This window comes from Leucopleurus acutus, assembly GCF_964270905.1.
Source record: "Leucopleurus acutus genome assembly, chromosome: 1".
Lineage (NCBI taxonomy): Eukaryota > Metazoa > Chordata > Mammalia > Artiodactyla > Delphinidae > Leucopleurus > Leucopleurus acutus.
The window spans coordinates 158,614,609-158,639,579 of record NC_139142.1 but is presented as its reverse complement, the minus strand read 5'-3'; the positions used below and the strand labels follow the sequence as shown (position 1 = coordinate 158,639,579).

The 24,971-nt window shown below is 40.5% G+C and overlaps 1 pseudogene across 1 annotated transcript; it reads right to left on the bottom strand.

Moving 5' to 3' along the window:
* Window positions 1-9,980: 9,980 nt before the first annotated feature.
* On the bottom strand, window positions 9,981-11,907 carry LOC309969088 (growth factor receptor-bound protein 10-like; annotated as a pseudogene). Its single transcript has 2 exons — window positions 10,418-11,907; window positions 9,981-10,184 (listed from the first exon to the last, which is right to left on the bottom strand). The product of its transcript is annotated as a growth factor receptor-bound protein 10-like (transcript).
* Window positions 11,908-24,971: the final 13,064 nt, after the last annotated feature.

The following is a 24,971-nucleotide window of genomic DNA, read 5'->3' as shown; positions in this document are numbered from 1 at the left end:
CCATGAGCTGATCACGCCCTCTTTGAACCATTACTATAAAACTCCTCACTACCCCCTCCAGGTCAGGACACACAGTTTTGAGAGCATTATCCTGCTGTGGCCCCTTTGGCTGGCGAAGCAATAAGGCTATTCTTTTCTACTTCACCCAAAACTCTGTCTCTGAGATTTAATTCGGTGTCAGGGTACAGAGGCTGGATTCAGCTTCAGTCCCTCCTGGGCAAATGGGCGGGCTGCTTGCTGTAAGGGAGAAGAGACAGTGGACTTAACTGATGGTGGATAAAAAAACTTTGCTTTATGACCTTATGGGCACAATGGTGGGGTCTTTCCTAGGGAGTTAGAAGCAGCCCAAGCAAGAGAGGGGCTTACGTTCAAGTTAGGGGCTGAAGCTCAAGTTCCAGTAGCTTCCCAATATATAAGCATTTACATTTAAATTTAAATCTTGTGTCTATCTTTGATTTTTGTCTTTAAGTTGTGACTTTATCTGATATATATTTTCAACTTGCATTCTTTATTTTTTCTTGTCTTCCTCCCCCTGGCTGCTCCTAAGATAGTTTGCAATGTTTCTGTGTCAGCATTCTGTGACTCAGGTACCCCCTTTCAAGTCCCCATGTAGCAAGGGCTCTAGGATGGATGGAAGATGATGCAGTTTCTCGCCACCCTGCCCCACAGGCTAGTAGAGTGGAAGCAGAGGCATTGTCCACCTCTCACTGAGGCGCCTGGAGTAAGCCCCTGTGCCCCTGAGGAGTCCCAGCCTCAGGGACCCTTAGGGCCCACGGTCTCCCTCAGCATCCCCTTAGGATCTTAGTGTCAGGGAGCCCAGACTCTCACTCAGGCCCCATGTCCATGCTGCTCAGGGGACCCCAATTTCCAGCAGTCCCTTTATGTACAGGATCTGCTGCTTTGCTTATCTATGCTGCAGAAACCTCTGAGGCTCATTTCCAGGAAGTCACACAGTTCATGAAAGAGGAAGGACAATTTTGTTTTGGTTTCTAGTTCTGTTATAAATCAAACAGATAACAAGCCTCATCGGCACCTATGTGTGTGTGTGTGTGTCTGTGTCTGTCTCTGTGTGCATACGTGTCTATTAGATTATGATACTAGACAACCATACATAAAATACGTGTGCATAACTGGATCAATAGATGATATGATGCTAGACAATAGAATTCATTACGTAAATATATTTATTTACGTAATATTACACTGCCTTCCGCCACAAAGGACTTGCATAATTTGCCTTAATATTAGTTCATACTTAAGAATATTTATGTAATCTAATGCAAACAAAAGATAAATATTTCTCAAACCAAATGGAACAGCTATCTCCTGCCATCGTCTGTAACACATTTCTGCCTGTTAAGTGCCAGTGGGATGACTGTGGATACTTCAAGAGCCGGCGTCAGTTCTGTCATGGGAAACATACAGGGAAGAGCTCAGTATGGGTCCCCTAGGACTTGTCTTCAGTTTTTTGGTTCAACCACTAGATATTATAAGCTTTGCCAGAGATGTTGAGGTTGGGGCTGTCATTTACACTTGCCATACTCGGGAGAGGCTGAAACATAAATGCAAATGCCAATGTACTCAGTTGCAGTGGGTACTGCATTTGGCCGGGTAACCAGCATGGGTCACCCACCACGTCTCGATGGACAATCTGCTCCGAAGACCTCACTACGAATCAGAATTTTCCAAAAGAGCAAAGAATATCAAAGGACGGATGGGGCATTTCAACTAGCACGGAGCATGGAAATGGCATGGGCATTAAGCCACCATGTCCAGGTTCTAATTTTTGTTCCAGTACTTAGAGTCATGTGGCCTTTAGCAGTGACTTTATCTCCCTGAGCCTCTTCTATCCTCTTCTGTGTAATGGGGATAATAAGTGGGGTTGTTCTGAAGAATAAATGCTCTAGCTTGTCCCAAATATTATCTCATTTCATATTCACAACCGTTCTACAATGTCAAGACCATTGGACTGGCTTTACCAATGAGAAGAGAAAGTACCAGACCTCATGATCCCAGTTAGAGGACACACTGGAATTCAATGCTAGGTCTCTGACTGCCCATCCTTCTTCCAGCTCTTCCCATGACACTCTTGGCCTCTCCTTGAAGAACATGGTAGTAGGAGGCCATTAGGTAATGTCATTTTTTACCGCCCACATCAGTATTTCAGAGAGTATAAGAACATAGTGATTTGCCCCTGTCATAAACATCTACAAAAAAAGCACCATGATAAATTTTCTCCTCCTGATACCCCAGCAGCCTTGATCAGGGCAGTATATTAAACACATTTTCCAGCTGTTTCTATGATTTCATTATCATAGCAGGTGGGAAAAGAGAGTCCCACAAGACCTCAGGGACCTGTTAGATGCCCCATCAAAATTTCATGGAGTACTTAATTAAAATTTTCATAATTTTTAATCCAGATGAAGGAAAACATTCAGAGAGGTGTAAATAAATTGCTAAATCAGAACACAAATTGGGTGAAAAGGAATTCCAAAGTTTATTAAATAATTATCACCATCTCTCCCCACTCACCAATTCATCCTTGCTTATTATAAACCTTTAAGGAACTTAAAATATTAGCCTTTTTGGCCACCAAAATATGGTATTCCTAGAAATTATATGTTTGTGTGTTCCTTTTATGCATGAAAATTAGAATGTTTTGCCTTATTAGTGACACGTGGGACTTGTCACGGTAAAATCTGGGCTAGGATATGAGCTTCCCTATGTATGATCTCTCTAACCTTGAAAAAGTTTCTTCACTCCTTTGGGGTCATTTATAAATGGGCCCAATGGTTTTATCTCACCAGGCTGTTCCAGAGCATAAATAAATTAGCAGATGTTAACATAATTAATTTAATAGTATAAACATGTATTCTATCTGCAAAAATGCCTACAGGGGAGGGTGGGTATGGATGCAGGTGTGGTTTCTGTTTGGAGTGGGAAAGTGTAAGACAGGACTGTTCAATTAAGGAAAAAAGCACACACACACATACACATACACAGGTGTTGATGTCCCATCAAGCTGGATTAAAACCATGACTTTATTACATACTAGCAAGATTCTTAATCTATCTGAGACTCCAATGTATAAAATGAGCTTAATACCTACATTAAAAAGTTGTGGATATAATTGCACGATGGCCAGGAATAGACGCAGGTCGACATAGAGATGCAAGGCTGGGCAGGGGGAGAATTTGATGATCCCCATTTTTCCCCCTTCAGTTCCTCCTCCAAACACAAGCTGCGGGAATGCAATGATGTACCAGAAAGAGAAAGCGTGGGACAGCCACCATGAAAAGCTTTGATTTCTTCCCCTTTCTATTGCTGCTTCTCTCTCCTTGGGACTTGTGCTAAGAGCCTGAACTGTACAATTTCATATCACTTAAGAAAGAAGAGATATTAGACAGTTCAAGGGGCAGCCACTTGGCAAACATGAGAGCCTGTTCCAAGACATCTTTATAAGCTCTGTCCCCATCGGGGTGCTCCACAGAGCTGCCCTCCTGCAGAGCTAACGGAGGCTTCAAGACCAGGCTGCTTGTGTCCCGTGGCAGCAATTAGAGAAGCCGCCTTCCAACGCAGGGTTTTATTTTATCCTGTGATTGCTAGGGAAAGCTACAAACAGCATCCAGCAGGCAGTGATAGCATTACCTGCTATCATTGTCAATTTCTATTTCATTTATGTTCAGCTGCCTTAAATGCTGGAAAAGCAGTTTTACTTAAAAGGCTGGGCTCTGTACTTCCAGGTTTATCAGAATAAAGCAGAAATCAGGTGGGTTAGTTTTAAGGGCACAGGGAAAAACACAGTTTGGTGGCAAGAGGTTTTGAATTATAGTGGGCAAAGATAGCCAAGTTCAGCTTAAGACTTTAAACATCCAAATAGGTGCATTTAAAATGAATGCCCCCATAGCCTCCATCTGCACTCTCATGCCTTTTGTTATCAACATAAAGCAAGCTGCTCAGCAGTAGTTCTCATAAATTCCAAGGATTAAACCGCACAGATTGCATTTGAGATTCAGTAGCACATTCTGAGAATGAACAGTGTTTTTGTCTGGATACTTTTCAATAGTAGCAGGAGCAGTTATTGGTTTTTGAGAATTTAATTTGGAAATGATAATAGTTATTTATTGAGTGCTTTAATGTACTAGGTAGAAACCATTCAAGGACTGTATATACTATTTCATTTAATTCTCACAAAACCATATAAGATATGTAATATTAAGGATGAAGAAATCGAGACTCAGAGAGATAATTAACTTGCCAAAAATCCAATAACTAGTAAATAGTAGAGATACAGAACTTAAGAAAGAGGAAATATTAGAGATTCAAGGTGACAGCAGATCTTTCACACTCAGAAAACCACATCTTTTTCACCTGGCCTCACCTCTGATATATACAAACTAAATATTGCCATATTTCTCCAAGTATAAGATGACATCAATTGTAAGATGCACCTTCATGTATCACAAAGGAAAATAAATCTGCCAATTAAACTGATAATTCCAAGACACATTCTGATTTCAGAAATGTAAAAATGTCGGGGAAAGAAGTACCTTTTAAGATTCATGAAAAATAGTCATTTAAAAGCTAGATGGACATATAAAGAACTAAGAAATAATATGATGGCCCACCTTGAGGTCAAGCAGATGGGATACAAGGCATATTCTGGTTATGTCCAAAGCCAAGGATAAAATTCAGGTGGAGAGTCACTGTCACTGTTTCAGCACTTCTGCCTGAAGGTGGCAGTGCAGGCCACTGGATATGGCCTTTGGCCGTCCTGGGGTACGGGTTTCAAAGGAGGACCAGGAACAGATGGGAAACTTGTTTTCACAGCATTAATTTTTATCAGCCACTTCTGTGCTGGTTCAAACCTCAATATCATTTCCGTCCCATTTCCCTCTCTTTTCCTGTTTTCTAGTGTCTTCTTTCTCCCCATTAACTCTTTTTCTACCCATATTTTCAAAGTCCAAAACAGGTAGACTTGGAAGGGAGACAAAAGCATCCTTCTTTTCCATCAAAAGTTAAATCAGAAGTTTGGGAGTTAGCTAAAGAGAAGGAAGCAGTGCCTTGATCATTCTATTTTTCTAGGATGTTCTGGTGTCTTGATTATGTCTATCTGGAGAATATTCTAGATATAATCTCAAAATAGAGATTATTCTATCTGGAATATATTTCTCAGGTAGGTCTTCCAACCTCTTAATGTAGCTGGTGATCAAATCTATTTGTATAACTTTCTTCCTAGAATCTTCAGATACCTCTCCAAGGCCCATAGAATGAAGTCTGAGCATGTAAACCTGATTCTAGACCACTTCCCCTACTTCCTTACCTACCACTTATGCCAGGCTCTGGCTACCTGAGTACACCTGTGAACACAGTGTCCATTCCCAAACCAGGAATCTCCTTGAAATGTTCTTACCCCTATTCTCTGCCCATAGAACATGCTTATTCTTCAAAACTAAGTTCTGGTCCTTAAGCCTTTTCTCACTTAAACCTCATTGCCCTCCACATACAGTCCTTAGCAACTCTCTGTGCGTACGTTCATTGATAGCTGGTCATTTCATTAGGTATCATGGTGGCAGTATTTCTCTCTGCCTTATTTATGTCTGTATCCCAAGCACCTAGCATAGGGCTGGGGTTATAGTGAATATTCAATTGATATTTATTGTATGAATAATTGCATGCCTCTTTTCTAAAATATATGTCAGAACTGATATTCCCTGGGGAAGTTATTTTTAACTTTTGCACATTAAAATCACCTGGGAAACTTTTAAAACTCCTGATATTCAGATCATGAAATCGGAAGCTCTGAGGGTGGGGCCCAGGCATCAGTATCTTTTAAGGCTCCCCAGGTGATCCCAAGGTACAATCAACATTGAGAATCCCTGTCATGGCAGTGGTTCCCAAATTGTGGTACTATGATCATCAGTCTCAACATTAGTCTCAGCTTCTTTGAAATGAAAAATCCTGGCACCAACACCAAACTATAGAATCAGAAAGGTGGAGAGGAGGGTGATAAATATCTGTGTTTTAACAATCCCTTCAGGTGATGCATACTAAAGTTTGAAAAGCACTCACTGTCCTAGAAGTTTACTTGAAATAAATCTATACAGCTGAGTAAATGAATCCTTCCCTCTCTTTTTTTTCTGATTTGATTCTGGCCTCTATTTCTTCCATACAGCCATGCTTACAGACAAATGACAAACTCATTTTAGTTGATTTTTTCTAACTTAATTTGGTCTTGTGATCAACATCACTCTGTAGTAAAATAGCTTGAGAAGATATTTTATATGCTTTTTCAACTCTTAAAACAACCAGGGAAGTATTATTCTCCTGGCTGTTTTTCAGCTTAAACAACCTAATCTTATACCTAAAGAAACTAGAGAAAGAAGAACAAACAAAACCCAACGTTAGTACAAGGAAAGAAATCATGAAGATCAGAGCAGAAATAAATGAAATAGAGACCTGAAAAACAATAGAAAATATCAATAAAACTAAAAGCTGGTTCCTTGAGAAGATAAAGAAAATTGATAAACCTCTAGCAGATGCATCAAGAAAAAAAAAAGGGAGAGGGCCCAAATCAATAAAATCAAAATTAAAAAGAAGTCCCCACCAATACCACAGAAATACAAAGGAGGATAAGAGACTACTATGAACAACTATATGCCAATAAAATGGACAACCTAGAAGAAACAGGTAAATTCTTAGAAAAGTATAATCTCCCAAAACTGAACTGGGAAGAAACAGAAAATGTGAACAGACCAATAACCAGTATTGAAATTGAATCAGTAATTTTAAAAACTCCCAAAAAACAAAAGTCCAGGACCAGATGGCTTCACGGGTGAATTCTACCAAACATTTAGAGAAGAGTTAACACCTATCCTTCTGAAAATAGTCCAAAAAATTGCAGAGGAAGGAACATTTCTGAACTTATTCTATGAGATAAGCATCACTGGATAACAAAACCAGACAAAGATACCACAAAAAAAGAAATTACAGGCCAATATCACTGATAAAAATAGATGCAAAAATCCTCAACAAAATACTAGCAAATTGAATGCAACAATACATTAAAAAGATCATACACCATGATCAAGTAGAATTTATCCCAGGGATGCAAGGATTTTTCAATATCCACAAATAAACCAATTCAGTACACCACATCAACAAATTGAAGAATAAAAACTATATGAGCATCTCAATAGATGCATAAAAAGTTCTGATAAAGTTCAATATTCATTTATGATAAAAACTCTCCAGAAAGTGGGCACAGAAGGAACATACCTCAATGTAATAAAGGCCATATATGACAAACCCACAGATAACATCATAATCAATGGTGAAAAGCTGAAAGCATTTTCTCTAAGATCAGGAACAAGACAGGGATGTCCACTCTCACCACTTTTATTCAACAGTTTTGGAAATCCTAGCCACAGCAATCAGAGAAGAAAAACAAATAAAATAAATCCAAACTGGAAAGGAAGAAGTAAAACAGTCACTGTTTGCAGATGACATGATACTATACATAGAGAATCCTAAAGATGCCACCAGAAAACTACTAGAGCTCATCAATGAATTCAGTAAAGTTGCAGGATACAAAATTAATACACAGAAATCTGTTGCATTTCTATACATTAACAACACTAGCAGAAAGAGAAATTAAGGAAACAATCCCATTTACCATTGCATCAAAAAGAATAAAATGCCTAGGAATAAACCTACCTAAGGAGGCAAAAGACCTGTACTTGGAAAACTATAAGACACTGATGAAAGAAACTGAAGACTACACAAACATGGAAAGATATACCGTGTTCTTGGATTGGAAGAATCATTTGTCAAAATGACTAGACTACCCAAGGCAATCTACAGATTAATGGAATCCTTATCAAAATACCAATGACACTTTTCAAATGACTAGAACAAATAATTTTAAAATTTGTATAGAAACCCAAAAGACCCCAAATAGCCAAAACAACCTTGAGAAAGAAGAACAAAGCTGGAAGAATCACTCGCTCCCTGACTTCAGTGTATACTACAAAGCTACAGTAATCAAAACAATATGGCATTGGCAAAAAAAAAAAACAGACACATAGATCAAGGGAACAGAATAGAGAGCCCAGAAATAAACCCACATATTTATGCTCAATTAATCTACGACAAAGGAAGCAAGAACATACAATAGGGAAAAGACAGTCTTCTCAGTAAGTGGTGCCAGGAAAACTGGACAATTACATGTAAAAGAATGAAACTAGAACATTCTTTAACACCATATGCAAAAATAAGCTAAAAATGGATTAAATACCTAAATGTAAGACTATAGAGGTAAACATAGGCAGAACACTCTTTGTCATAAATCACAGCAATATCTCTCTGGATCCAAGTAAAGGAAATAAAAGCAAAACTAAACAAATGGGACCAAATTAAACTTAAAAGCTTTTGCACAGCAAAGGAAACAACTTACTGAATGGGAGAAAATCTTTGCAAATGATTTGATGGTTAAGGGGTTAATATCCAACATATATAAATGGCTCATACAACTCAACATCAAAAAAAACCCAAACAACCCGATAAAAAATGGGCAGAAGAATTGAATGGACGTTTTTCCAAAAAAGGAAATGCAGATGGACAACAGGCACGTGAAAAGATGTTCAATATCGCTACTCATCAGGGAAATGCAAATCAAAACCACAATGATATATTACTTCACACCAGTCAGAATGGCTATCTTAAAATAAAACACAAATAACAAATGTTGGTAGGATGTGGAGAAAAGAGAATCCTCGTACACTGTTGGTGAGAATGTAAATTGGTACAGTCACTGCGGAAAACAGTATGGAGTTTTCTCAAAAAACTAAAAATAGAATACCATATGACCCAGGAATTCCACTCCTGGGTATATATCTGAAAGAAACAAAACCACTAATTCGGAAAGATACCTACACCACAATGTTTACAGCAGCATTATTTATAATTGCCAGGGTAAGGAAGCAACCTAAGTGTCCATCAACTGATGAATGGATAAAGATGATGTGATATATATCACATATATGTATCACATATATATGTATGTACATATCACATATATATGTATATACATATACAATGGAATACTACTCAGCCATAAAAAGAATGAAATTTTACCATTTTTGGCAACATGCGTGGACTTGGAGGGCATTATACTAGGTATAATAAGTCAGGTAGAGAAAGACAAATACTGTATGATATCACTTATATGTGGAATCTAAAAAATACAACCAACTAGTGAATAAAACAAAAAAAAAGCAGACTCACAGACATAGAGAACAAACTAGTGGTTACCAGTGCAGAGAGGGAAGGGGGAAGGGGCAATATAGGGGTAGGGGGAAAAAAGAAGGATTATTATGGGACTATATGAAATCATGTGTGTGAGACTTTTGAAAATTGTAAAGCACTATAGAATCTAAAGAATCTTTCATTCAATTAAAAATAAACAAATAGAATCAAAAAACAGAAAAAAGAGAAACAGACAAAAAAGTAGTTTTATGTTATGTGTTTTTAAAACACAATTTAAACAATAAAAATAAATAAAGGAATGGGAGGCAACTGGCAGGGAGTTAAATTTTAGCTCTTTTTTTTTTTTTTTTTAAACATATCAGTTTTAATTGTCAAGATTATTCCAGGGTGAGAGTTCATTTCCAATCACTTCTCTCCAGCTTGTGTTCCTCCATGGCCCAGCCAAGAACATCATTCCAGTTTATTCTCGAGTCTGCTGTCTTCCAACCTTCCCGATGAGGCCAGCGAGAGGGGTGCGGCCCTGCTGGACCTGCAGCAGCAAATCATCGTCAAGTCCAACAAACCAGTCGATCGTGGTCGTGGTCGGTCAGCACCGAACACACCCATCTTGCTTCGAGCCCCAAGGTGCAGACAGACGTGTGTTCTGAATGATGCACAGACCTCTTCACTCCAGTGTCAGCGTCCTCCAGCCTGCAGCCAGGGTAGACCTGATGTCATAAGGCTACCCCGATGCAGTGGTGCTTCAGTCTGCAAGGCAGGACCCCTTTGTTCAGCTGGTAAAAGTCAACAAGCTGGATCAGGTCAGAGAATTTGGTGTTCCCGTCGTCAAGCCTGAAGAAGGTCTGCCCGTCATCCTCGCAAGGTAAGATCTGGACATTTTTAATTTTCTGATGATGACACAATGTGAGGACAAATGCCTTTGTGTTTTTTTGTTTGTTTGTTTGTTTTTGCGGTACGCGGGCCTCTCACTGCTGTGGCCTCTCCCGTTGCAGACCACAGGCTCCGGATGCGCAGGCTCAGCGGCCATGGCTCACGGGCCCAGCTACTCTGCAGCATGTGGGATCTTCCTGGACCCGGACACGAACTTGTGTCCCCTGTGTCGGCAAGCGGACTCTCAACCACTGCGCCACCAGGGAAGCCCGACAAATGCCTTTGGATTACTCTGGCTGTCACGGAGGAGAAAAAGCCCATCCACGAGCCCCTGCTGCTTAATGATCCGGTGTGACTCCTCCCTGGAGATCCTGCCGTGAAACCAGTGCTGCGTCCTGTGAATCACTGTACTTAGGCTGGAAGGGTGGAGGGGGCTTTGGCTCTCGAGGATATTCATCCGCTTGCTTCGCTTCCTCCAGGCGTGGCCTTTTTCCAGGGCTGCACTCTGAGCCTCAGCCGGATTCTCGATCACTCTTCCCGTTTGCCCAGAAAAATCCATGGCCACAAGGGAGTTCTCAGAGACACTGCGCACTGGAGTTGAGAAGGGGGACAGCACGGCCTTCCTCTGATGAGGGATTCTGTAGTTCTGGTAAAGGAGCATTACATACTTGAGGAGCCTGAAGGCCGTCATCCAGCACGTCCGGCTCTGCTCGTCCTTGGCACAGAGCAACTGCAGCTCCTTGGCTTCGTTCCTGACTCTGTTTGGCTTTATGCAGAAGCCGTAGTCCGTGGGGGCACCGTACTGCTTCCTTCCGGCCATCAGGGAGAAGATGCGGCTGTCCTCCAGGTCGGCCAGCAGCTGCCAGTGTCTGGGCTCCTTTGAAGCTCCCTTTGTGGAGCAGTAGAGGCTGGATCGCGGCAAACACACGTACAGCTTCTTCCACGTCTTCCTTCCCAGCTCCTTCACGTGCAAAAACCCTTGAATCTCAGGACAACTACTGGAGTTTAAAAAATTCTGCAAAAGCTGGGTCTGACTGCCATTTGACTGCTGGCACCAGGTAACCATCTGTTCTGGGAAGAAATTCGTGGGATTTTTTAAAAACTCGTATTTTGCATAATTCTTCCTGAATAAAAAATTACTTTTCACTTGCCATGCTGCTCTCTACCTGGACCACAAGCTCATGGTCTTCCAAGCACCTTTCTAATCCCAGGTGCGGGTAATGCTCCACCAGAGTCCAGCTGTTGTCGTCCACACAGTGATTTCTGTAAACCAGCAACTGGCACAGGTCCCTGGCTGTCGTGTCCGCCAGAATCTCCACCACTTTGCTCGTCCCGTCTTCGCTAAAGACTAACATCCTGCTTCGCAGCAGCCGGGCCAGGAGGTAAGGAGCCCGGCGTGAGCGCAGTGGGGGCTCCCGGGGCCGCAGAGCTCGGGGAAGGGGTCGGGGACGGCCGGCGGAGACGACGTCCTCAACTGCTGGTCCTCCTGCTGCAGGCGGCTTGGTGATTCGCCAGCCGTTGCAGGCGGTGCTGGGAAGCCGGGTCCTGCCAGATTTCCAGGACGGCGAGGAGATGTCTGCTCCACCTGGTCCTGGTAGTATGGATGTGCAGAAAGGAATCTGGGCCGACCGCTAAAGCTATCGGTTCCTTCCTGCCGTCTTCAAATCGCGTGGACTGGGCCGCGGCACCTGTCGGGGTTTTTCTGGGGCTCTGGGTGTCTGGTGGCCGCCTGGCTGGACCGAGAGGACCCAGGTGAGAAGCGGCGGCCGGTCACGGTCACGGGGCCGTCGCCCCCCGCAGCCCCCTCCTTGGGCTCAGCATGGTGCCCAACTCCAAAGCTGCCTCAGCGCCGCTCCCGGCCGCCTCCGCCTGGCCGCCCGCGACCCTCGGCGCAGCCGGGGAGGCGCGGATCCAGCGGGGCGAGGGCGGCGCGCAGGGCTGTCCCGGCCCCCGCGCGCTGCCGCCCGGGGGCCGCGCGCAAACTTTGGGCTCCGCGCGGGGCTCCACGGCCTCCGAGCAGCCAGCCCGCCGCTGCGCGCCGCTCGCGTCCCTCCCTGCCTCCTCCCGTAGCTCTGCTTTTGACAAATGACTTTACCTTTTTTGTTTCAGTTTTCTTACTTATTGAGGCAGTTGACCTAAATAATCTTTAAGGTCCTTTCCAATTCTAAACGCCAGCTGCATAGCTATGGGGGCATGTCTTAGCCATTGACTCTGAATAAGACAAAGTTCTCTATAGAACAAAATTTTGACTTCCAAAACATCCCTCTACTATGCCCAATAGTATCAGAGAGAGAATCAATTCACACTTGGTGCTTAGTGATGAGCTTCTCACAAAGTAATTCATGCTGGAATAACATGATTATAATTTGAAAAAGGATAATGTTTATCTTAAGGTAAATGAGTACCTGATTATTAAATATTCATATTGTGTTCATTGTATTTTTGATCGTTAATCTTTATCGTCTGTTTGCGAGAAAAACTAGAGCAAAGGTCATTAAAAGAAAGATAATTGTTTTAGAAATTATCCTAATGTCAAATGAAGATGGTCTGAAAGAAGGAAGTGATAGATGAAAAGGAAGGAATAGAGATGAGAAATGTTGAAGGTGAAGCTTGGTGGGCATTAGGAATGTACAAAAGGTGCTTCTGAGACTTCAGTACAAATGGATTAGGGTAACAATGATACAATCAATATTTGTAGAAAGGATGGTAACTATGTTGAAATACACAAGAGAGAGGTTGGGTCCAGAGATAAAGAGACATCTTGATGAGACAGAATGGTTTCGGATGGAGTTTTGAGACAGAGGAACAGCCAGTCTTGGGCTGAGCCTTGGAGCAGGGCTGCAGTTAGCCAAAGACATCACATTTGGAACAGGTGCTTTAGATGATATACAATTTAATAAACAAGGGAGTTTGTGAATAAGGAAGAAGAAGCCCTGAGCTGGGTGTAAACAGGAAGGATGAGGAAGTGATGAAGACAGAGGAATGAGGCCAAAGACACAGAGGGTGGGCCAAAAGACTGCCCTATACCAAAGGGTAGAGGAAAGCGCCAACAGGAGGTGTCGGTTAGCATCAACACTTGCTAACGTGTATGGGAGGGAGGACACTCAAAGTGAGAAAATTCCAGAAAAGGTAGAAAAGAAAGATTTCTAGGCCCGGATGGGAGAATTAGCCAATTATTCCTACTTGGTATAAAAGGAGGGAAAGATGAGAGAATGAATGTTAAAAGAGAGTTTATTAGTCAAATATATTGCTAGAAACCATAGCAGAAGAATTTAGCTAACTCATGCAAACAGCAATGTATTTGGAAGGATTTAGAGCAACTATCAAAATTCATAGGAAGACCAGATAGCCAGGCTCAGAAAAGGGCTAAACCAAGGAAGACTGAGTTCAAAAAATACATGCAGGTGGCTTCTCTGGTGGCGCAGTGGTTGGGAGTCCGCCTGCCGATGCAGGGGACACGGGTTCGTGCCCCGGTCCGGGAAAATCCCACGTGCCGCGGAGCGCCTAGGCCCGTGAGCCACGGCCGCTGAGCCTGTGCGTCCGGAGCCTGTGCTCCACAGCGGGAGAGGCCACAACAGTGAGAGGCCCGCGTACCGCAAAAAAAAAAAAAAAAAATACATGCAAGTTCAAACCATAGGATGAAGTTAGGTTAGACCACTTCTACTGGCACGGCTGCCACTTGGACACGCAAACTGACAGAACAAGTGTTATCCTTCCACAGGTGCTGTCAACTCAAAACTCTGAAACCCGCAACTGTGCTGCCAAGATTCAAAAGACTGGTGGCATGTATCTTATTGGCTAAAGCTCGATCACCTGCCCACTCCCTCACTGCCATGACTTTCAAATGAACTTGACCCTTCTGCTTTGGCAGGCAGAGCTGAGACATACTTGGTTTCCTACCAGGACACCCAGTGTGAAATTCCCTCAAAATGTAAGGTTCTTACAATCATGAGTAGCCAAAACAAGAGAAACATACCCACCACATCCCGCCTTACCATTTCCCAGACCTGCACTTCAAAAACAAAAGCAAAACAAAATGCACAAAGGCAAAAGGCTTCTGCATAACTTAAAAACAACTCACCCTTTTACAACGAAAAATATTCTACTCCCCAGACCATGGCAGTAAAACCTCTCCTTTTTAATCAAGCTCCCAAGACCTGTGGCTAACATCTATTCCTGTTTTTGTTTTTTGGTTTTGTAGCAATTTTATTCTGATACATTGAAAACCCACAAAATAATTACTGTGAGTGAAAAAGTGTTGCCTGCCACATCAGTAAACAAAAGATGTTGCAGTCATCAAGCCATGACATTACAGTGGCCTGACGGTGCACCCTGAAGGAACACAAGTTAGAAACAGGATGCCTGCCATCAAGCCATCAGCCACTGTAGCCACTCCTTAATGGTGTACCCTGAAGAGACTCAGGATGGGAAAAACACAGGATACTGGCCCCATATAGCTGAGGTGCATATCAAAGGAATGATTTCAATGAGCCCAGACTATTGTATCTTCCCATGCACAGAAAAGTGCTAAATTCATTGACTTGAGATGTTTGGTTTTCTTTAATTAATGGTAATCTTTTGATGTTCTGACTACTTGGTTTTTGTTGCAAAAAGTCCTATATATCCTGGCTCCTCTCTTACCTCTTCAGACTGACACAGACTTAAGTCCTCACTTTTGTCCACCAAATAGAACATAATTCTCAACTCATAGGTTGTGCGGTTTTTTTTCAGTTGACATTACAAATGCATATGCTATGTTGGTGGAAACAGAAAAATAAGGAAGTTAGTTAAAACATTTATGTGGAACAATGAGGAAGGAAATTCTGGGTAAAGCTCTAGTCATTTTCTTTGCAACAGGTCTGGACTGTAGGTAATATTGATGGCTTACCACACCACAGCCCACTACTCCACGTCTTCTTTGCTTTCTGCCACACTTTGGTAACTGTGGGGTGCTTAATCATTGGGACGACCCAAAATGTCATACATGAGTATTTTAGCGCCTGGTGGTCCTGCATGTGTAGAGTTACAACAGTCTTTCAACTGTCTCTCACTAACTTTCTTGTTCTTTTTAAAAAAATGCTTCAGTTATATTTTGGATAGAAACAGAGATGATATTACTTGATAGTAAATCAACCCTACTGTATAACTATAAAGTGATGCCCTTTACCACATTGTAAGATTTTAATTATCAGCCAGCCTATTCCTGATTTCTTCTTGGAGGCTTATGTAATATAAAATAATAAAAAGATGGCTGTATTCCCACTAGGTAATTTAAATCCCCACTCAAATCCTACACAAGTGGCCCCTACTGTTTATTATCAAAATAAATATTTTTAACAAAATAATGTTTAATAACAAATCAAAATAACTCCATAGCCTTAAGCCAAACTTTGGCTTTACCTATGTAAATAACGAATAATAGATGCCTCTCTCTGATTAAACCATTTTCTATTCAAAGTAGAACAAGAAATATTTCACACTCGAATTCTTATGCCATAGGCAATGGTTATGGACTAAATTGTGCCCCTCATTCTTATGTTGAAGTCCTAAACCCCAATACCTCCGAATGTGAATGTATTTGGAGATAAGGCCTTTTAAAGAGTGAGTAAGCTAAAATGAAGCAGTTAGGGTGGGCCTAATACAATATGACTGATGTCCTTATAAGAAGAGGAAATTTGAACACACAAAGAAACACCAAGGACTTGCCGGCACAGTGAGAAGACAGCCACCTGCAAGCCAAGGAGAGGAGCCTTAGAAAAAGTCAAACCTGTTGATAGCTTGGCCTTGGACTTCCAGCCTCCAGAACTATGAAAAAATAAACTTCTATTGTTTAATCCACCCACTCTGTGGTACTTTGTTATGATAGCCCTAGAAAACTCATACAGCAACCAATTTAAAGAAACCAACAAAATCATTAGTAAAGAAAAAATTTGTGAATTACCATCTGCATTCATTGGTGTTTTAAATATTTTTCACATATCATAATTGTATAAATTTTATAATTCTTAGTAAGAAAGCATACTTGAAAAGCCCAATGGCAAATCAGTTTTAAAATGTTCCTGCAGCTTTGGGGCAGGCTGTAAGGATCATCTTCAAAGTCTCCCAACTTACTTGATTAGAAGGCCAAATATTTGCTGTTTGTATTATTCTGAACTTAATTTAAGTGATCTGGGTTGTTTTTCTTTCAGCAATAGCTTTATTTGATTAAGGGCATTAGGCTTGACTTCCAAATTTAACTGGCCATTTACTGAACATATTGATAAGTGTCTTAGGTCAACCACCCCAAAATATGACTCTAAGTCAGCATAGTACAGGAGATTTATGAAGTAATCCCAAGGGAAAACTTGTGGAAAAGTGATGAAAGCAGGAAAAGGAAGGGGAGGAAGCCAAATAAGGACATGGTTTCAGGCAAAGTGTTACAGAGAATCAGTTCAGTTTATCCCAAAGGAGATCTCTGGGGTGCAATTTGCACCTCAGCACTGGCTTGACCCAAGGCAAGGGTCATAGAGCTTTCCAACTCCCAAATTCATCAGTCATTGGCTTAGAGGCAAGGAAATTCCCAGAACCTACCAAGGACAGTCTGTTGAAAAAAGAGCTACAGGTGCTGGTTATTGAGAGCAAAATCTCCTTAAAGCCCTGGCTCCAAATCATAGAATTAAAGGAACCAAGGAGATCTGGTGGGAATACCACTATTATACATTATGGTAATCATTGGACTATTTTGTTATTTCAATTTCTCTGTAAGGTTCTGGGCCATATCCTGGAAGGTCTTCATAACTTCTGGAGCTGGCATAGCTTTAAGAACTTCAGCATCACTAAGATTTTTATTAAACCTAGACACTCCTATCATTTCTACCATGCCCCCTTCTACTCCAGGAATTCCTTCAGACAAATTATCAGGCATTCCCCCAAGAAAGCCACCTGGAATGAGTTAACTGAGCTGCAATTATAAATGGGATCATTTTCTTAATTTCTCTTTCTGATAGTTGGCTGTTAGTGTATAGAAATGCAACAGATTTTTGCATATTGATTTTGTATCCTCCACATTTACTGAATTTGTTTATTAGTTCTAATAGTCTTTTGGTAGAGTCTTTAGAGTTTTCTATTTGTGATGTCATCTGCAGATAATGACAGTTTCACTTCTGCCTTTCTGATTTGGATGCCTCTTATTTCTTTTTCTTGCCTAATTGCTCTGGCTAGTACTTCTAATACTGTGTTCAATACTATGTCAAATAAAGGTGGTGAAAGGGGGCATCCTTGTCTTGTTCCTATCTTAGAGGAAAAGATTTCAGTTTTTCATCACTGAGTATGATGTTAGCTGTGGGCTTGTCATATATGGTCTGTATTATGTTGAGGTACATAGAATGTCATTTTTATTTTTTCTCCCATTGGGACCTCTCACATTCTTCTCAAGCCTGTTTATCCTTTCCTTCCTCCCTTTGATCTTTTTCTCTCATGACATTCTTCACTTATACTTTCTGATGTTTTATATTTTTCTGTGCTGTTGGTTGAATTTTTGTCAGCATTGTGCTGGCACCCTCACTGTAATCCAGTTTACAAGCAAAAACAAAATCATGGGCTCCTTTTTCTGTGTCTCAGGAGAATGTTTGCTTTCTCCTGTCACGTTAGGCTGTGCTGAATCAGGATTTGTTTTCATCTCTATGACACAGCTTTGGATGGGAGTGTTTAGTAGCTTCTGCAAATTGAAGAAGTCACTTACTCTTTTGGCCTAAACATTGACCAATTGAGAATTTGGCTTAATATGGTATGGCAGAAGTAGGTATATGAGAGATGTGAGTCATATCCTGATACAACTTAACTGTGCCTTCAGGGCCTGCTGAGACCTAAACTTTGTGTAATTCTACATGACGCTGTTTTGCTAAGTGGAATAAACACACAGATCCTAATGAGTAACTCAGGGCCTATGGTCAGCTGGTTTTGTATAACCAGATAAACTTTTATCAAGGCTCAATAGCAAAACAAAAGCTCTTTCTGTAAAGGAGAATAACTTCTTGCTGAAGAATAACTCTACAAAACCCCAGTGGTCTGAGATTCCCCTACTGGAGATTGTCATAGTCTCATATAATACCTTGATCTACTTCCAAAATTTTAAGTACCATCACTGGATCTGCTTAAACTGCAATCTGGACTGTCTAGGGAAACTTCTTTTGTTCTGGGCCCAATTCAGATTGGGACATTGTATTAGTTTCCTACAGCTGTTGTAACAAGTTACCACAGCCTTGGTTGCTTGACAATAGGAATTTATTCCCTCCCATTTCTGGAGGCCAGAGTCAAAAAATCAAAGTGTCAGCAGGGTTGGTTCCTCCTGGAGGCTCTGAGGGAGAATCCACTCCATGCTTTTCTCTAGCTTCTGGTGGTCGCAGCAATCCTGGGCATTCCTTGGTTTGTAGATATATCACTCCAATATCTGCTTCTGTCTTCATGCTGCTTTCCCCTCTGTGTCTGCTTATATCTTTCCCTTTTCTCATAAGGACACTGTCCTTAGATTTAGGGCATGCCCTAAATCCAGGATGATCTCATCTCAAGATCCTTGACTTAATTACATCTACAAAGACCCTTTTTCCAAATAAGGTCACATTCACAGGTCCTGGGCTTTAGGACATGGGGTTTCAATCAACTACAGAAATCTTTCTGATTATTCAGTTATTAGCTTTAAATATCCATCCAAATAAAGTATATGTTCTTAATAGTACACAGTTCAAGGTGAAATAATGTGTCCTTTACTTTGGAAAAAAAAATTCCAACCTATCTCTGACCATGAAATAGAAGGCTGTTATATTTTCACAGAATTGATCTCCTACTCCATGATATACATGAGTTTTATTAAGGCCAAAGAACCTGCTTCTCTTCGGATTCTAGGAGCTCATGTCACCAATATATTTGACCTATGTGATATCTTATGAGAAGGTAAGATAGTCATGTCTCTGTATATTAAATTGTGGCAAGTGCCAAACAGTTGAAATAATTCTGAGCTAAGATGGTGATGACACAATGCAAGGTATCTAGCTAGGTAAAATAAACTGTATTCCAGTGGCTCAATAGGAGGACTTTTATTGATTTGCTCTTGGAAAAAGAGTACTTCCAAATAGTAGATGTGATTGATGTCACCACCTGCTAAGCTTAGGTTAATTTTCATTCTCTAAGACCAGTCCAAGACCAACTGACTCTGGCCAAATTTGAGAGTTAAGTAAAAATAAAACAGAAATCACTATCCCTGTATCTTTCAAGAATTTTTATAGTAGGAATTTCTCCACAGAAATTGTAATACATTTGCATTATTATTTTTGTAGCTAGAGAGCTTCAGGGGCCTCAACTTGGCTCTTCCTACCTTAATAGACCTTATATTAAATATAGAAAGCATGTTTATCCAGGATAGAGGATATATGTAGCAACTCTATGCTCATGAACCAGATAATTGATGACAAAAAGGGTTTGTGACCGACTAGAACTATGAGAGGCATTTGTGGATCAAACCTCCATTGACCCCTGTAAGACGATATTCTGACCAGTGGAAAACCATGGTCTACGGAGTTCCCAAGAACTGGTGTAACATATAGCTAGTGTCCAGTGATCCTCAAAAAGTCTGAGTATCTCACTTTCCTAAGGGAAAAATAACCCTGATAAATAGCTTCAGGAAAGTTGCCTAAAAGATCCAATATGTGTACTTCTTACTTTTTTTTTCCAAAACCTGTCCTCAAGGGAAACCCAGTCTGGGAATTAGGCAGTGAGTCATGACATTTTGATTCAAATTAGGCTTCTATTCTCTAGACCAGGAGTTAGTTTTCAATTATAAAAACCATGGAAAGGGGTATTTCCATTTTGGGGAAGATAGACTAGATGTATTTTTCCCTGTTCCTCTCACTAAGTACAACTAAAACTCCTAGACATCTCTATTAAAGAAGAAATAGGCACACCCACTAGCATAGCTGGAGACAGTCCATTAGTGCTCTGGGGTTGCTTTTTCTCTGTATTCCCTCAATCGCTGAAGATGCTCTCTTGTTTACCGAAAGTTCAGCAGACTCTCTGGGGCTTGCTCTAACATGGAACAATAATATTATAATTAGTTCAAGAATGACAATTCTATTATAACTTCACTTTTATCTCCTGAGATGTCCAGACACCTTGCCAACACTCAGATTGTAGCTTTGTCTGAAGATGGGACTAACTATGAGAGGAAGTGGGAAATCCCTGTACAGAAGCGGAAGAAAGGAAAATTGTGATCTGGTGCCTGTCCTCGTATGTACATAATATGTGGGGGGTTACAGAATGCACTTGTAATTTATAAATTTATGCTGACAGATATAAGCTTAGCCAAAACATTTTATAGGGAAAAAAGAGTGATTCTTATCTCATTTGCTGTATTCTACGTCTCGACTTAATTGTAAATTACAAATAGAACCCACCTAATAGTCCATGTTAACCAACCTTCCTGCTTTGTCTCAGAATGAGGGGTTTCATGGAATATAGGAATTTCATTGCTAAACCTGAAACAGTCCTGAGCAAAATGGGATGAGTTGATCACCTTACCTAGTACAAATACCCGTCATATACCAAGGGTTGGCAAACAACCTGCTTCTTATCTTTTGTAGATAAAGTTTTATTGGAACACAGCCATAGCCATTCATTTATATATTGTCTGTGGTTGATTTCACATTGCACTGGAAGAGTTGAGTGGTTGTGAGAGAGGCTGCATGGCCTGCAAAGCTGAACATATTTACTGTTTTGCCCTTTACAGTAAAAGTATGCCAACTCCGGATCTACACATAACCTGGAGGAGATCTTGAAGAGGAGCTGTGTGCAAAGATAGCTAAAGGATTCATTAGGGATGACCGAACCCACATCTGAACTAGGTACCATACATACTTCACTATAGATTGACTAGCATAAAATGGCTTTACAGGCACGCCTCAGAGATACTGCGGGTTCCATTCCAAATCACTGCAATAAAATTAATATTGCAATAAAATGAGTCATAATTTTTTTGTTTCCCAGTGCATGTAAAAGTAGCCTATTGAGCGTGCGATAGCATTATGTCTAAAAAAAGCATATATACCTTAATTTTATTGCTAAAAAATGCTAACTATCAACTGAGACTTCAGCTAGTTGGGATCTTTTTGCAATAGTAACATCAAAGATCACTGATCACAGATCATCATAACATATAAAAAAATACTGAAACAGTTTGAAATATTGTGAGAATTACCAAAATGTGAGACAAGGACAGGAAGTGAGCACAAGCTGTCCCAAAAATGGCACCAATAGACTTGCTTGACCCACGGTGGCTACAAAACTTTAATTTGCAAAAAAATGCACTATCTGCAAAGCACAATAAAGTGAAGCACAAAATAAAGTGTGCCTGCACAGGGTGAAGTTTTTTGTTTTTTCTTTAACATCTTTATTGGAGTATAATTGCTTTACAGTCGTGTGTTAGTTTCTGCTTTATAATAAAGTGAATCAGCTATATGTATACATATATCCCCATAACTCCTCCCTCTTGCATCACCTTCCCAACCTCCCTATCCAACCCCTCTAGCTGGACACAAAGCACTGAGCTAATCTCCCTGTGCTATGCAGCTACTTCCCACTAGCTATCTATTTTACATTTGGTAGTGTACATATATCCATGCCACTCTCTCACTTTGTCCCACCTTCCCCTTCCCCCTCCCCATGTCCTCAAGTCCATTCTCTATGTTTGCGGCTTTATTACTGTCCTGCCCCTAGGTTCTTCAGAACACTTTTTCTTTTAAATTCCATATATATGTGTTAGCATACGTTATTTGTTTTTCTCTTTCTGACTTACTTCACTCTGTATGACAGACTCTAGGTCCAACCACCTCACTACAAATAGCTCAATTTCATTTCTTTTTATGGCTGAGTAATATTCCATTGTATATATGTGCCACATCTTCTTTATCCATCCATCTGTCAATGGACACTTAGGTTGCTACCATGTCCTGGCTATTGTAAATAGAGCTGCAATGAACATTTTGGTACATGACTCTATTTGAATGATGATTTTCTCAGGGTATATGCCCAGAAGTGGGATTGCTGGGTCATATGGTAGTTCTATTTTTAGTTTTTTAAGGAACCTCCATACTGTTCTCCATAGTGGCTGTATCAATTTACATTCCAACCAACAATGCAAGAGGGTTCCCTTTTCTCCACACCCTCTCCAGCATTTATTGTTTGTAGACTTTTTGGTGATGGCCATTCTGACTGGTGTGAGGTGATACCTCATTATACTTTTGATTTGCATTTCTCTAATGATTAGTGATGTTGAGCATCCTTTCATGTGTTTGTTGGCAATCTGTATATCTTCCGTGGAGAAATGTCTATTTAGGTCTTCTGCCCATTTTTTGGATTGGGTTGTTTGTTTTTTTGATATTGAGCTGCATGAGCTGCTTGTATATTTTGGAGATTAATCCTTTGTCATTTACTTTGTTTGCAAATATTTTCTGCCATTCTGAGGGTTGGCTTTTTGTCTTGTTTATGGTTTCCTTTGCTGTGCAAAAGCTTTTAAGTTTCATTAGGTCCCTTTTGTTTATTTTTTTTTCCATTCCTGTAGGAGGTGGGTCAAAAAGGATCTTGCTGTGATTTATGTCATACAGTGTAATACCTATGTTTTCCGCTAACAGTTTAATAGTGTCTGGCCTTACATTTAGGTCTTTAATCCATTTTGAGTTTATTTTTGTGTATAGTGTTAGGAAGTGTTCTAATTTAATTCTTTTTTCTTTTTATTGTGATACGCGGGCCTCTCACTGTTGTGGCCTCTCCCGTTGCGGAGCACAGGCTCTGGATGCGCAGGCTCAGTGGCCATGGCTCACAGGCCCAGCCTCTCCGCGGCATGCGGGATCCTCCCGGACCGGGGCACGAACCCGTGTCCCCTGCATCAGCAGGCAGACTCTCAACCACTACGCCACCAGGGAAGCCCTAATTTCATTCTTTTACATGTAGCTGTCCAGTTTTCCCAGCACCACTTACTGAAGAGGCTATCTTTTCTCCATTGTATATTCTTGCATCCTTTATCAAAGATAAGGTGACCATATGTGCGTGGGTTTATCTCTGGGCTTTCTATCCTGTTCCATTGATCTATATTTCTGGTTTTGTGCCAGGACCATACTGTCTTGATGACTCTACTTTGTAGTATTGTCTGAAGTCAGGGAGTCTGATTCCTCCAGCTCTGTTTTTTTCCCTCAAGACTGCTTTGGCTATTCGGGGTCTTTTCTGTTTCCATACAAATTGTGAAACTTTTTGTTCTAGTTCTGTGAAAAATGCCATTGGCATTTTGATAGGAATTGCATTGAATCTGTAGATTGCTTTGGGCAGTATAGTGATTTTCACAATTTTGATTCTTCCAGTCCAAGAATATGGTATATCTCTCCATCTGTTTGTATCATCTTAATTTCTTTCATCAGTGTCTTATAATTTTCTGCTTACTGGTCTTTTGTTTCCTTAGGTAAGTTTATTCTTAGGTATTTTGTTGCAGTGGTAAATGGGAGTTTTTCCTCAAATTCTCTTTCAGATTTTTCATCATTAGTGTATAGGAATGCAAGACACTTCTGTCCATTAATTTTCTATCCTGCTACTTTACCAAATTCATTGATTAGCTCTAGCAGTTTTCTGGTAGCATCTTTAGGATTCTCTATGTATATTATCATGTAATCTGCAAACAGTGACAGTTTTACCTCTTCTTTTCCGATTTGGATTCCTTTTATTTCTTTTTGTTCTCTGATTGCTCTGACTAAAACTTCCAAACGTATGCTGAATAACAATGTTGAGAGTGGGTAACTTTGTCTTGTTCCTGATCTTAGTGGAAATGGTTTCAGTTTTTCACCATTAAGAACAATGTTGGCTGTGGGTTTGTCATATACGACCTTTATTATGTTGAGGTAAGTTTCCTCCATGCCTGCTTTCTGGAAGGTTTTTATCATAAATGGGTATTGAATTTGATTGAAAGCTTTCTCTGCATCTATTGAGATGATCATATAGTTTTTCTCCTTCAATTTCTTAATATGGTTTATCACATTGATTGATTTGCATATATTGAAGAATCCTTGCATTCCTGGGATAAACCCCACTTGATCATGGTGTATGATCCTTTTAATGTGCTGTTGGATTCTGTTTGCTAGTATTTTGCTGAGGATTTTTGCATCTATGTTCATCAGTGATATTAGCCTGTAGTTTTCCTTTTTCATGACATCTTTGTCGGTTTTGGTATCAGGGTGATGGTGGCCTCATAGAATGAGATTGGGAGTGTTCCTCCCTCTGCTAAATTTTGGAAGAGTTTGAGAAGGATAGGTGTTATTAGCTCTTCTCTAAATATTTGATAGAATTCTACTGTGAAGCCATCTGGTCCTGGGCTTTTGTTTGTTGGAAGGATTTTAATCACAGTCTCAATTTCAGTGCTTGTCATTGGTCTGTTTATATTTTCTATTTCTCCTAGTCAGTCTCAGAAGATTGTGCTTTTCTAAGAATTTGTTCTTCTAGGTTGTCCACTTTATTGGCATATAGTTGCTTGTAGTAATCTCTCATGATCCTTTATATTTCTGCAGTGTCAGTTGTTACTTCTCCTTTTTCATTTCTAATTCTATTGATTTGAGTCTTCTCCCTTTTTTTTTCTTGATGAGTCTGGCTAATGGTTTATTATTTTTGTTTACCTTCTCAAAAAAACATCTTTTAGTTTTATTGATCTTTGCTATCGTTTCCTTCATTTCTTTTTCATATATTTCTGATCTGATCTTTATGATTTCTTTCGTTCTGTTAGCTGTGGGTTTATTTTTGTTCTTCTCTCTCTAATTGCTTTAGGTGTAAGG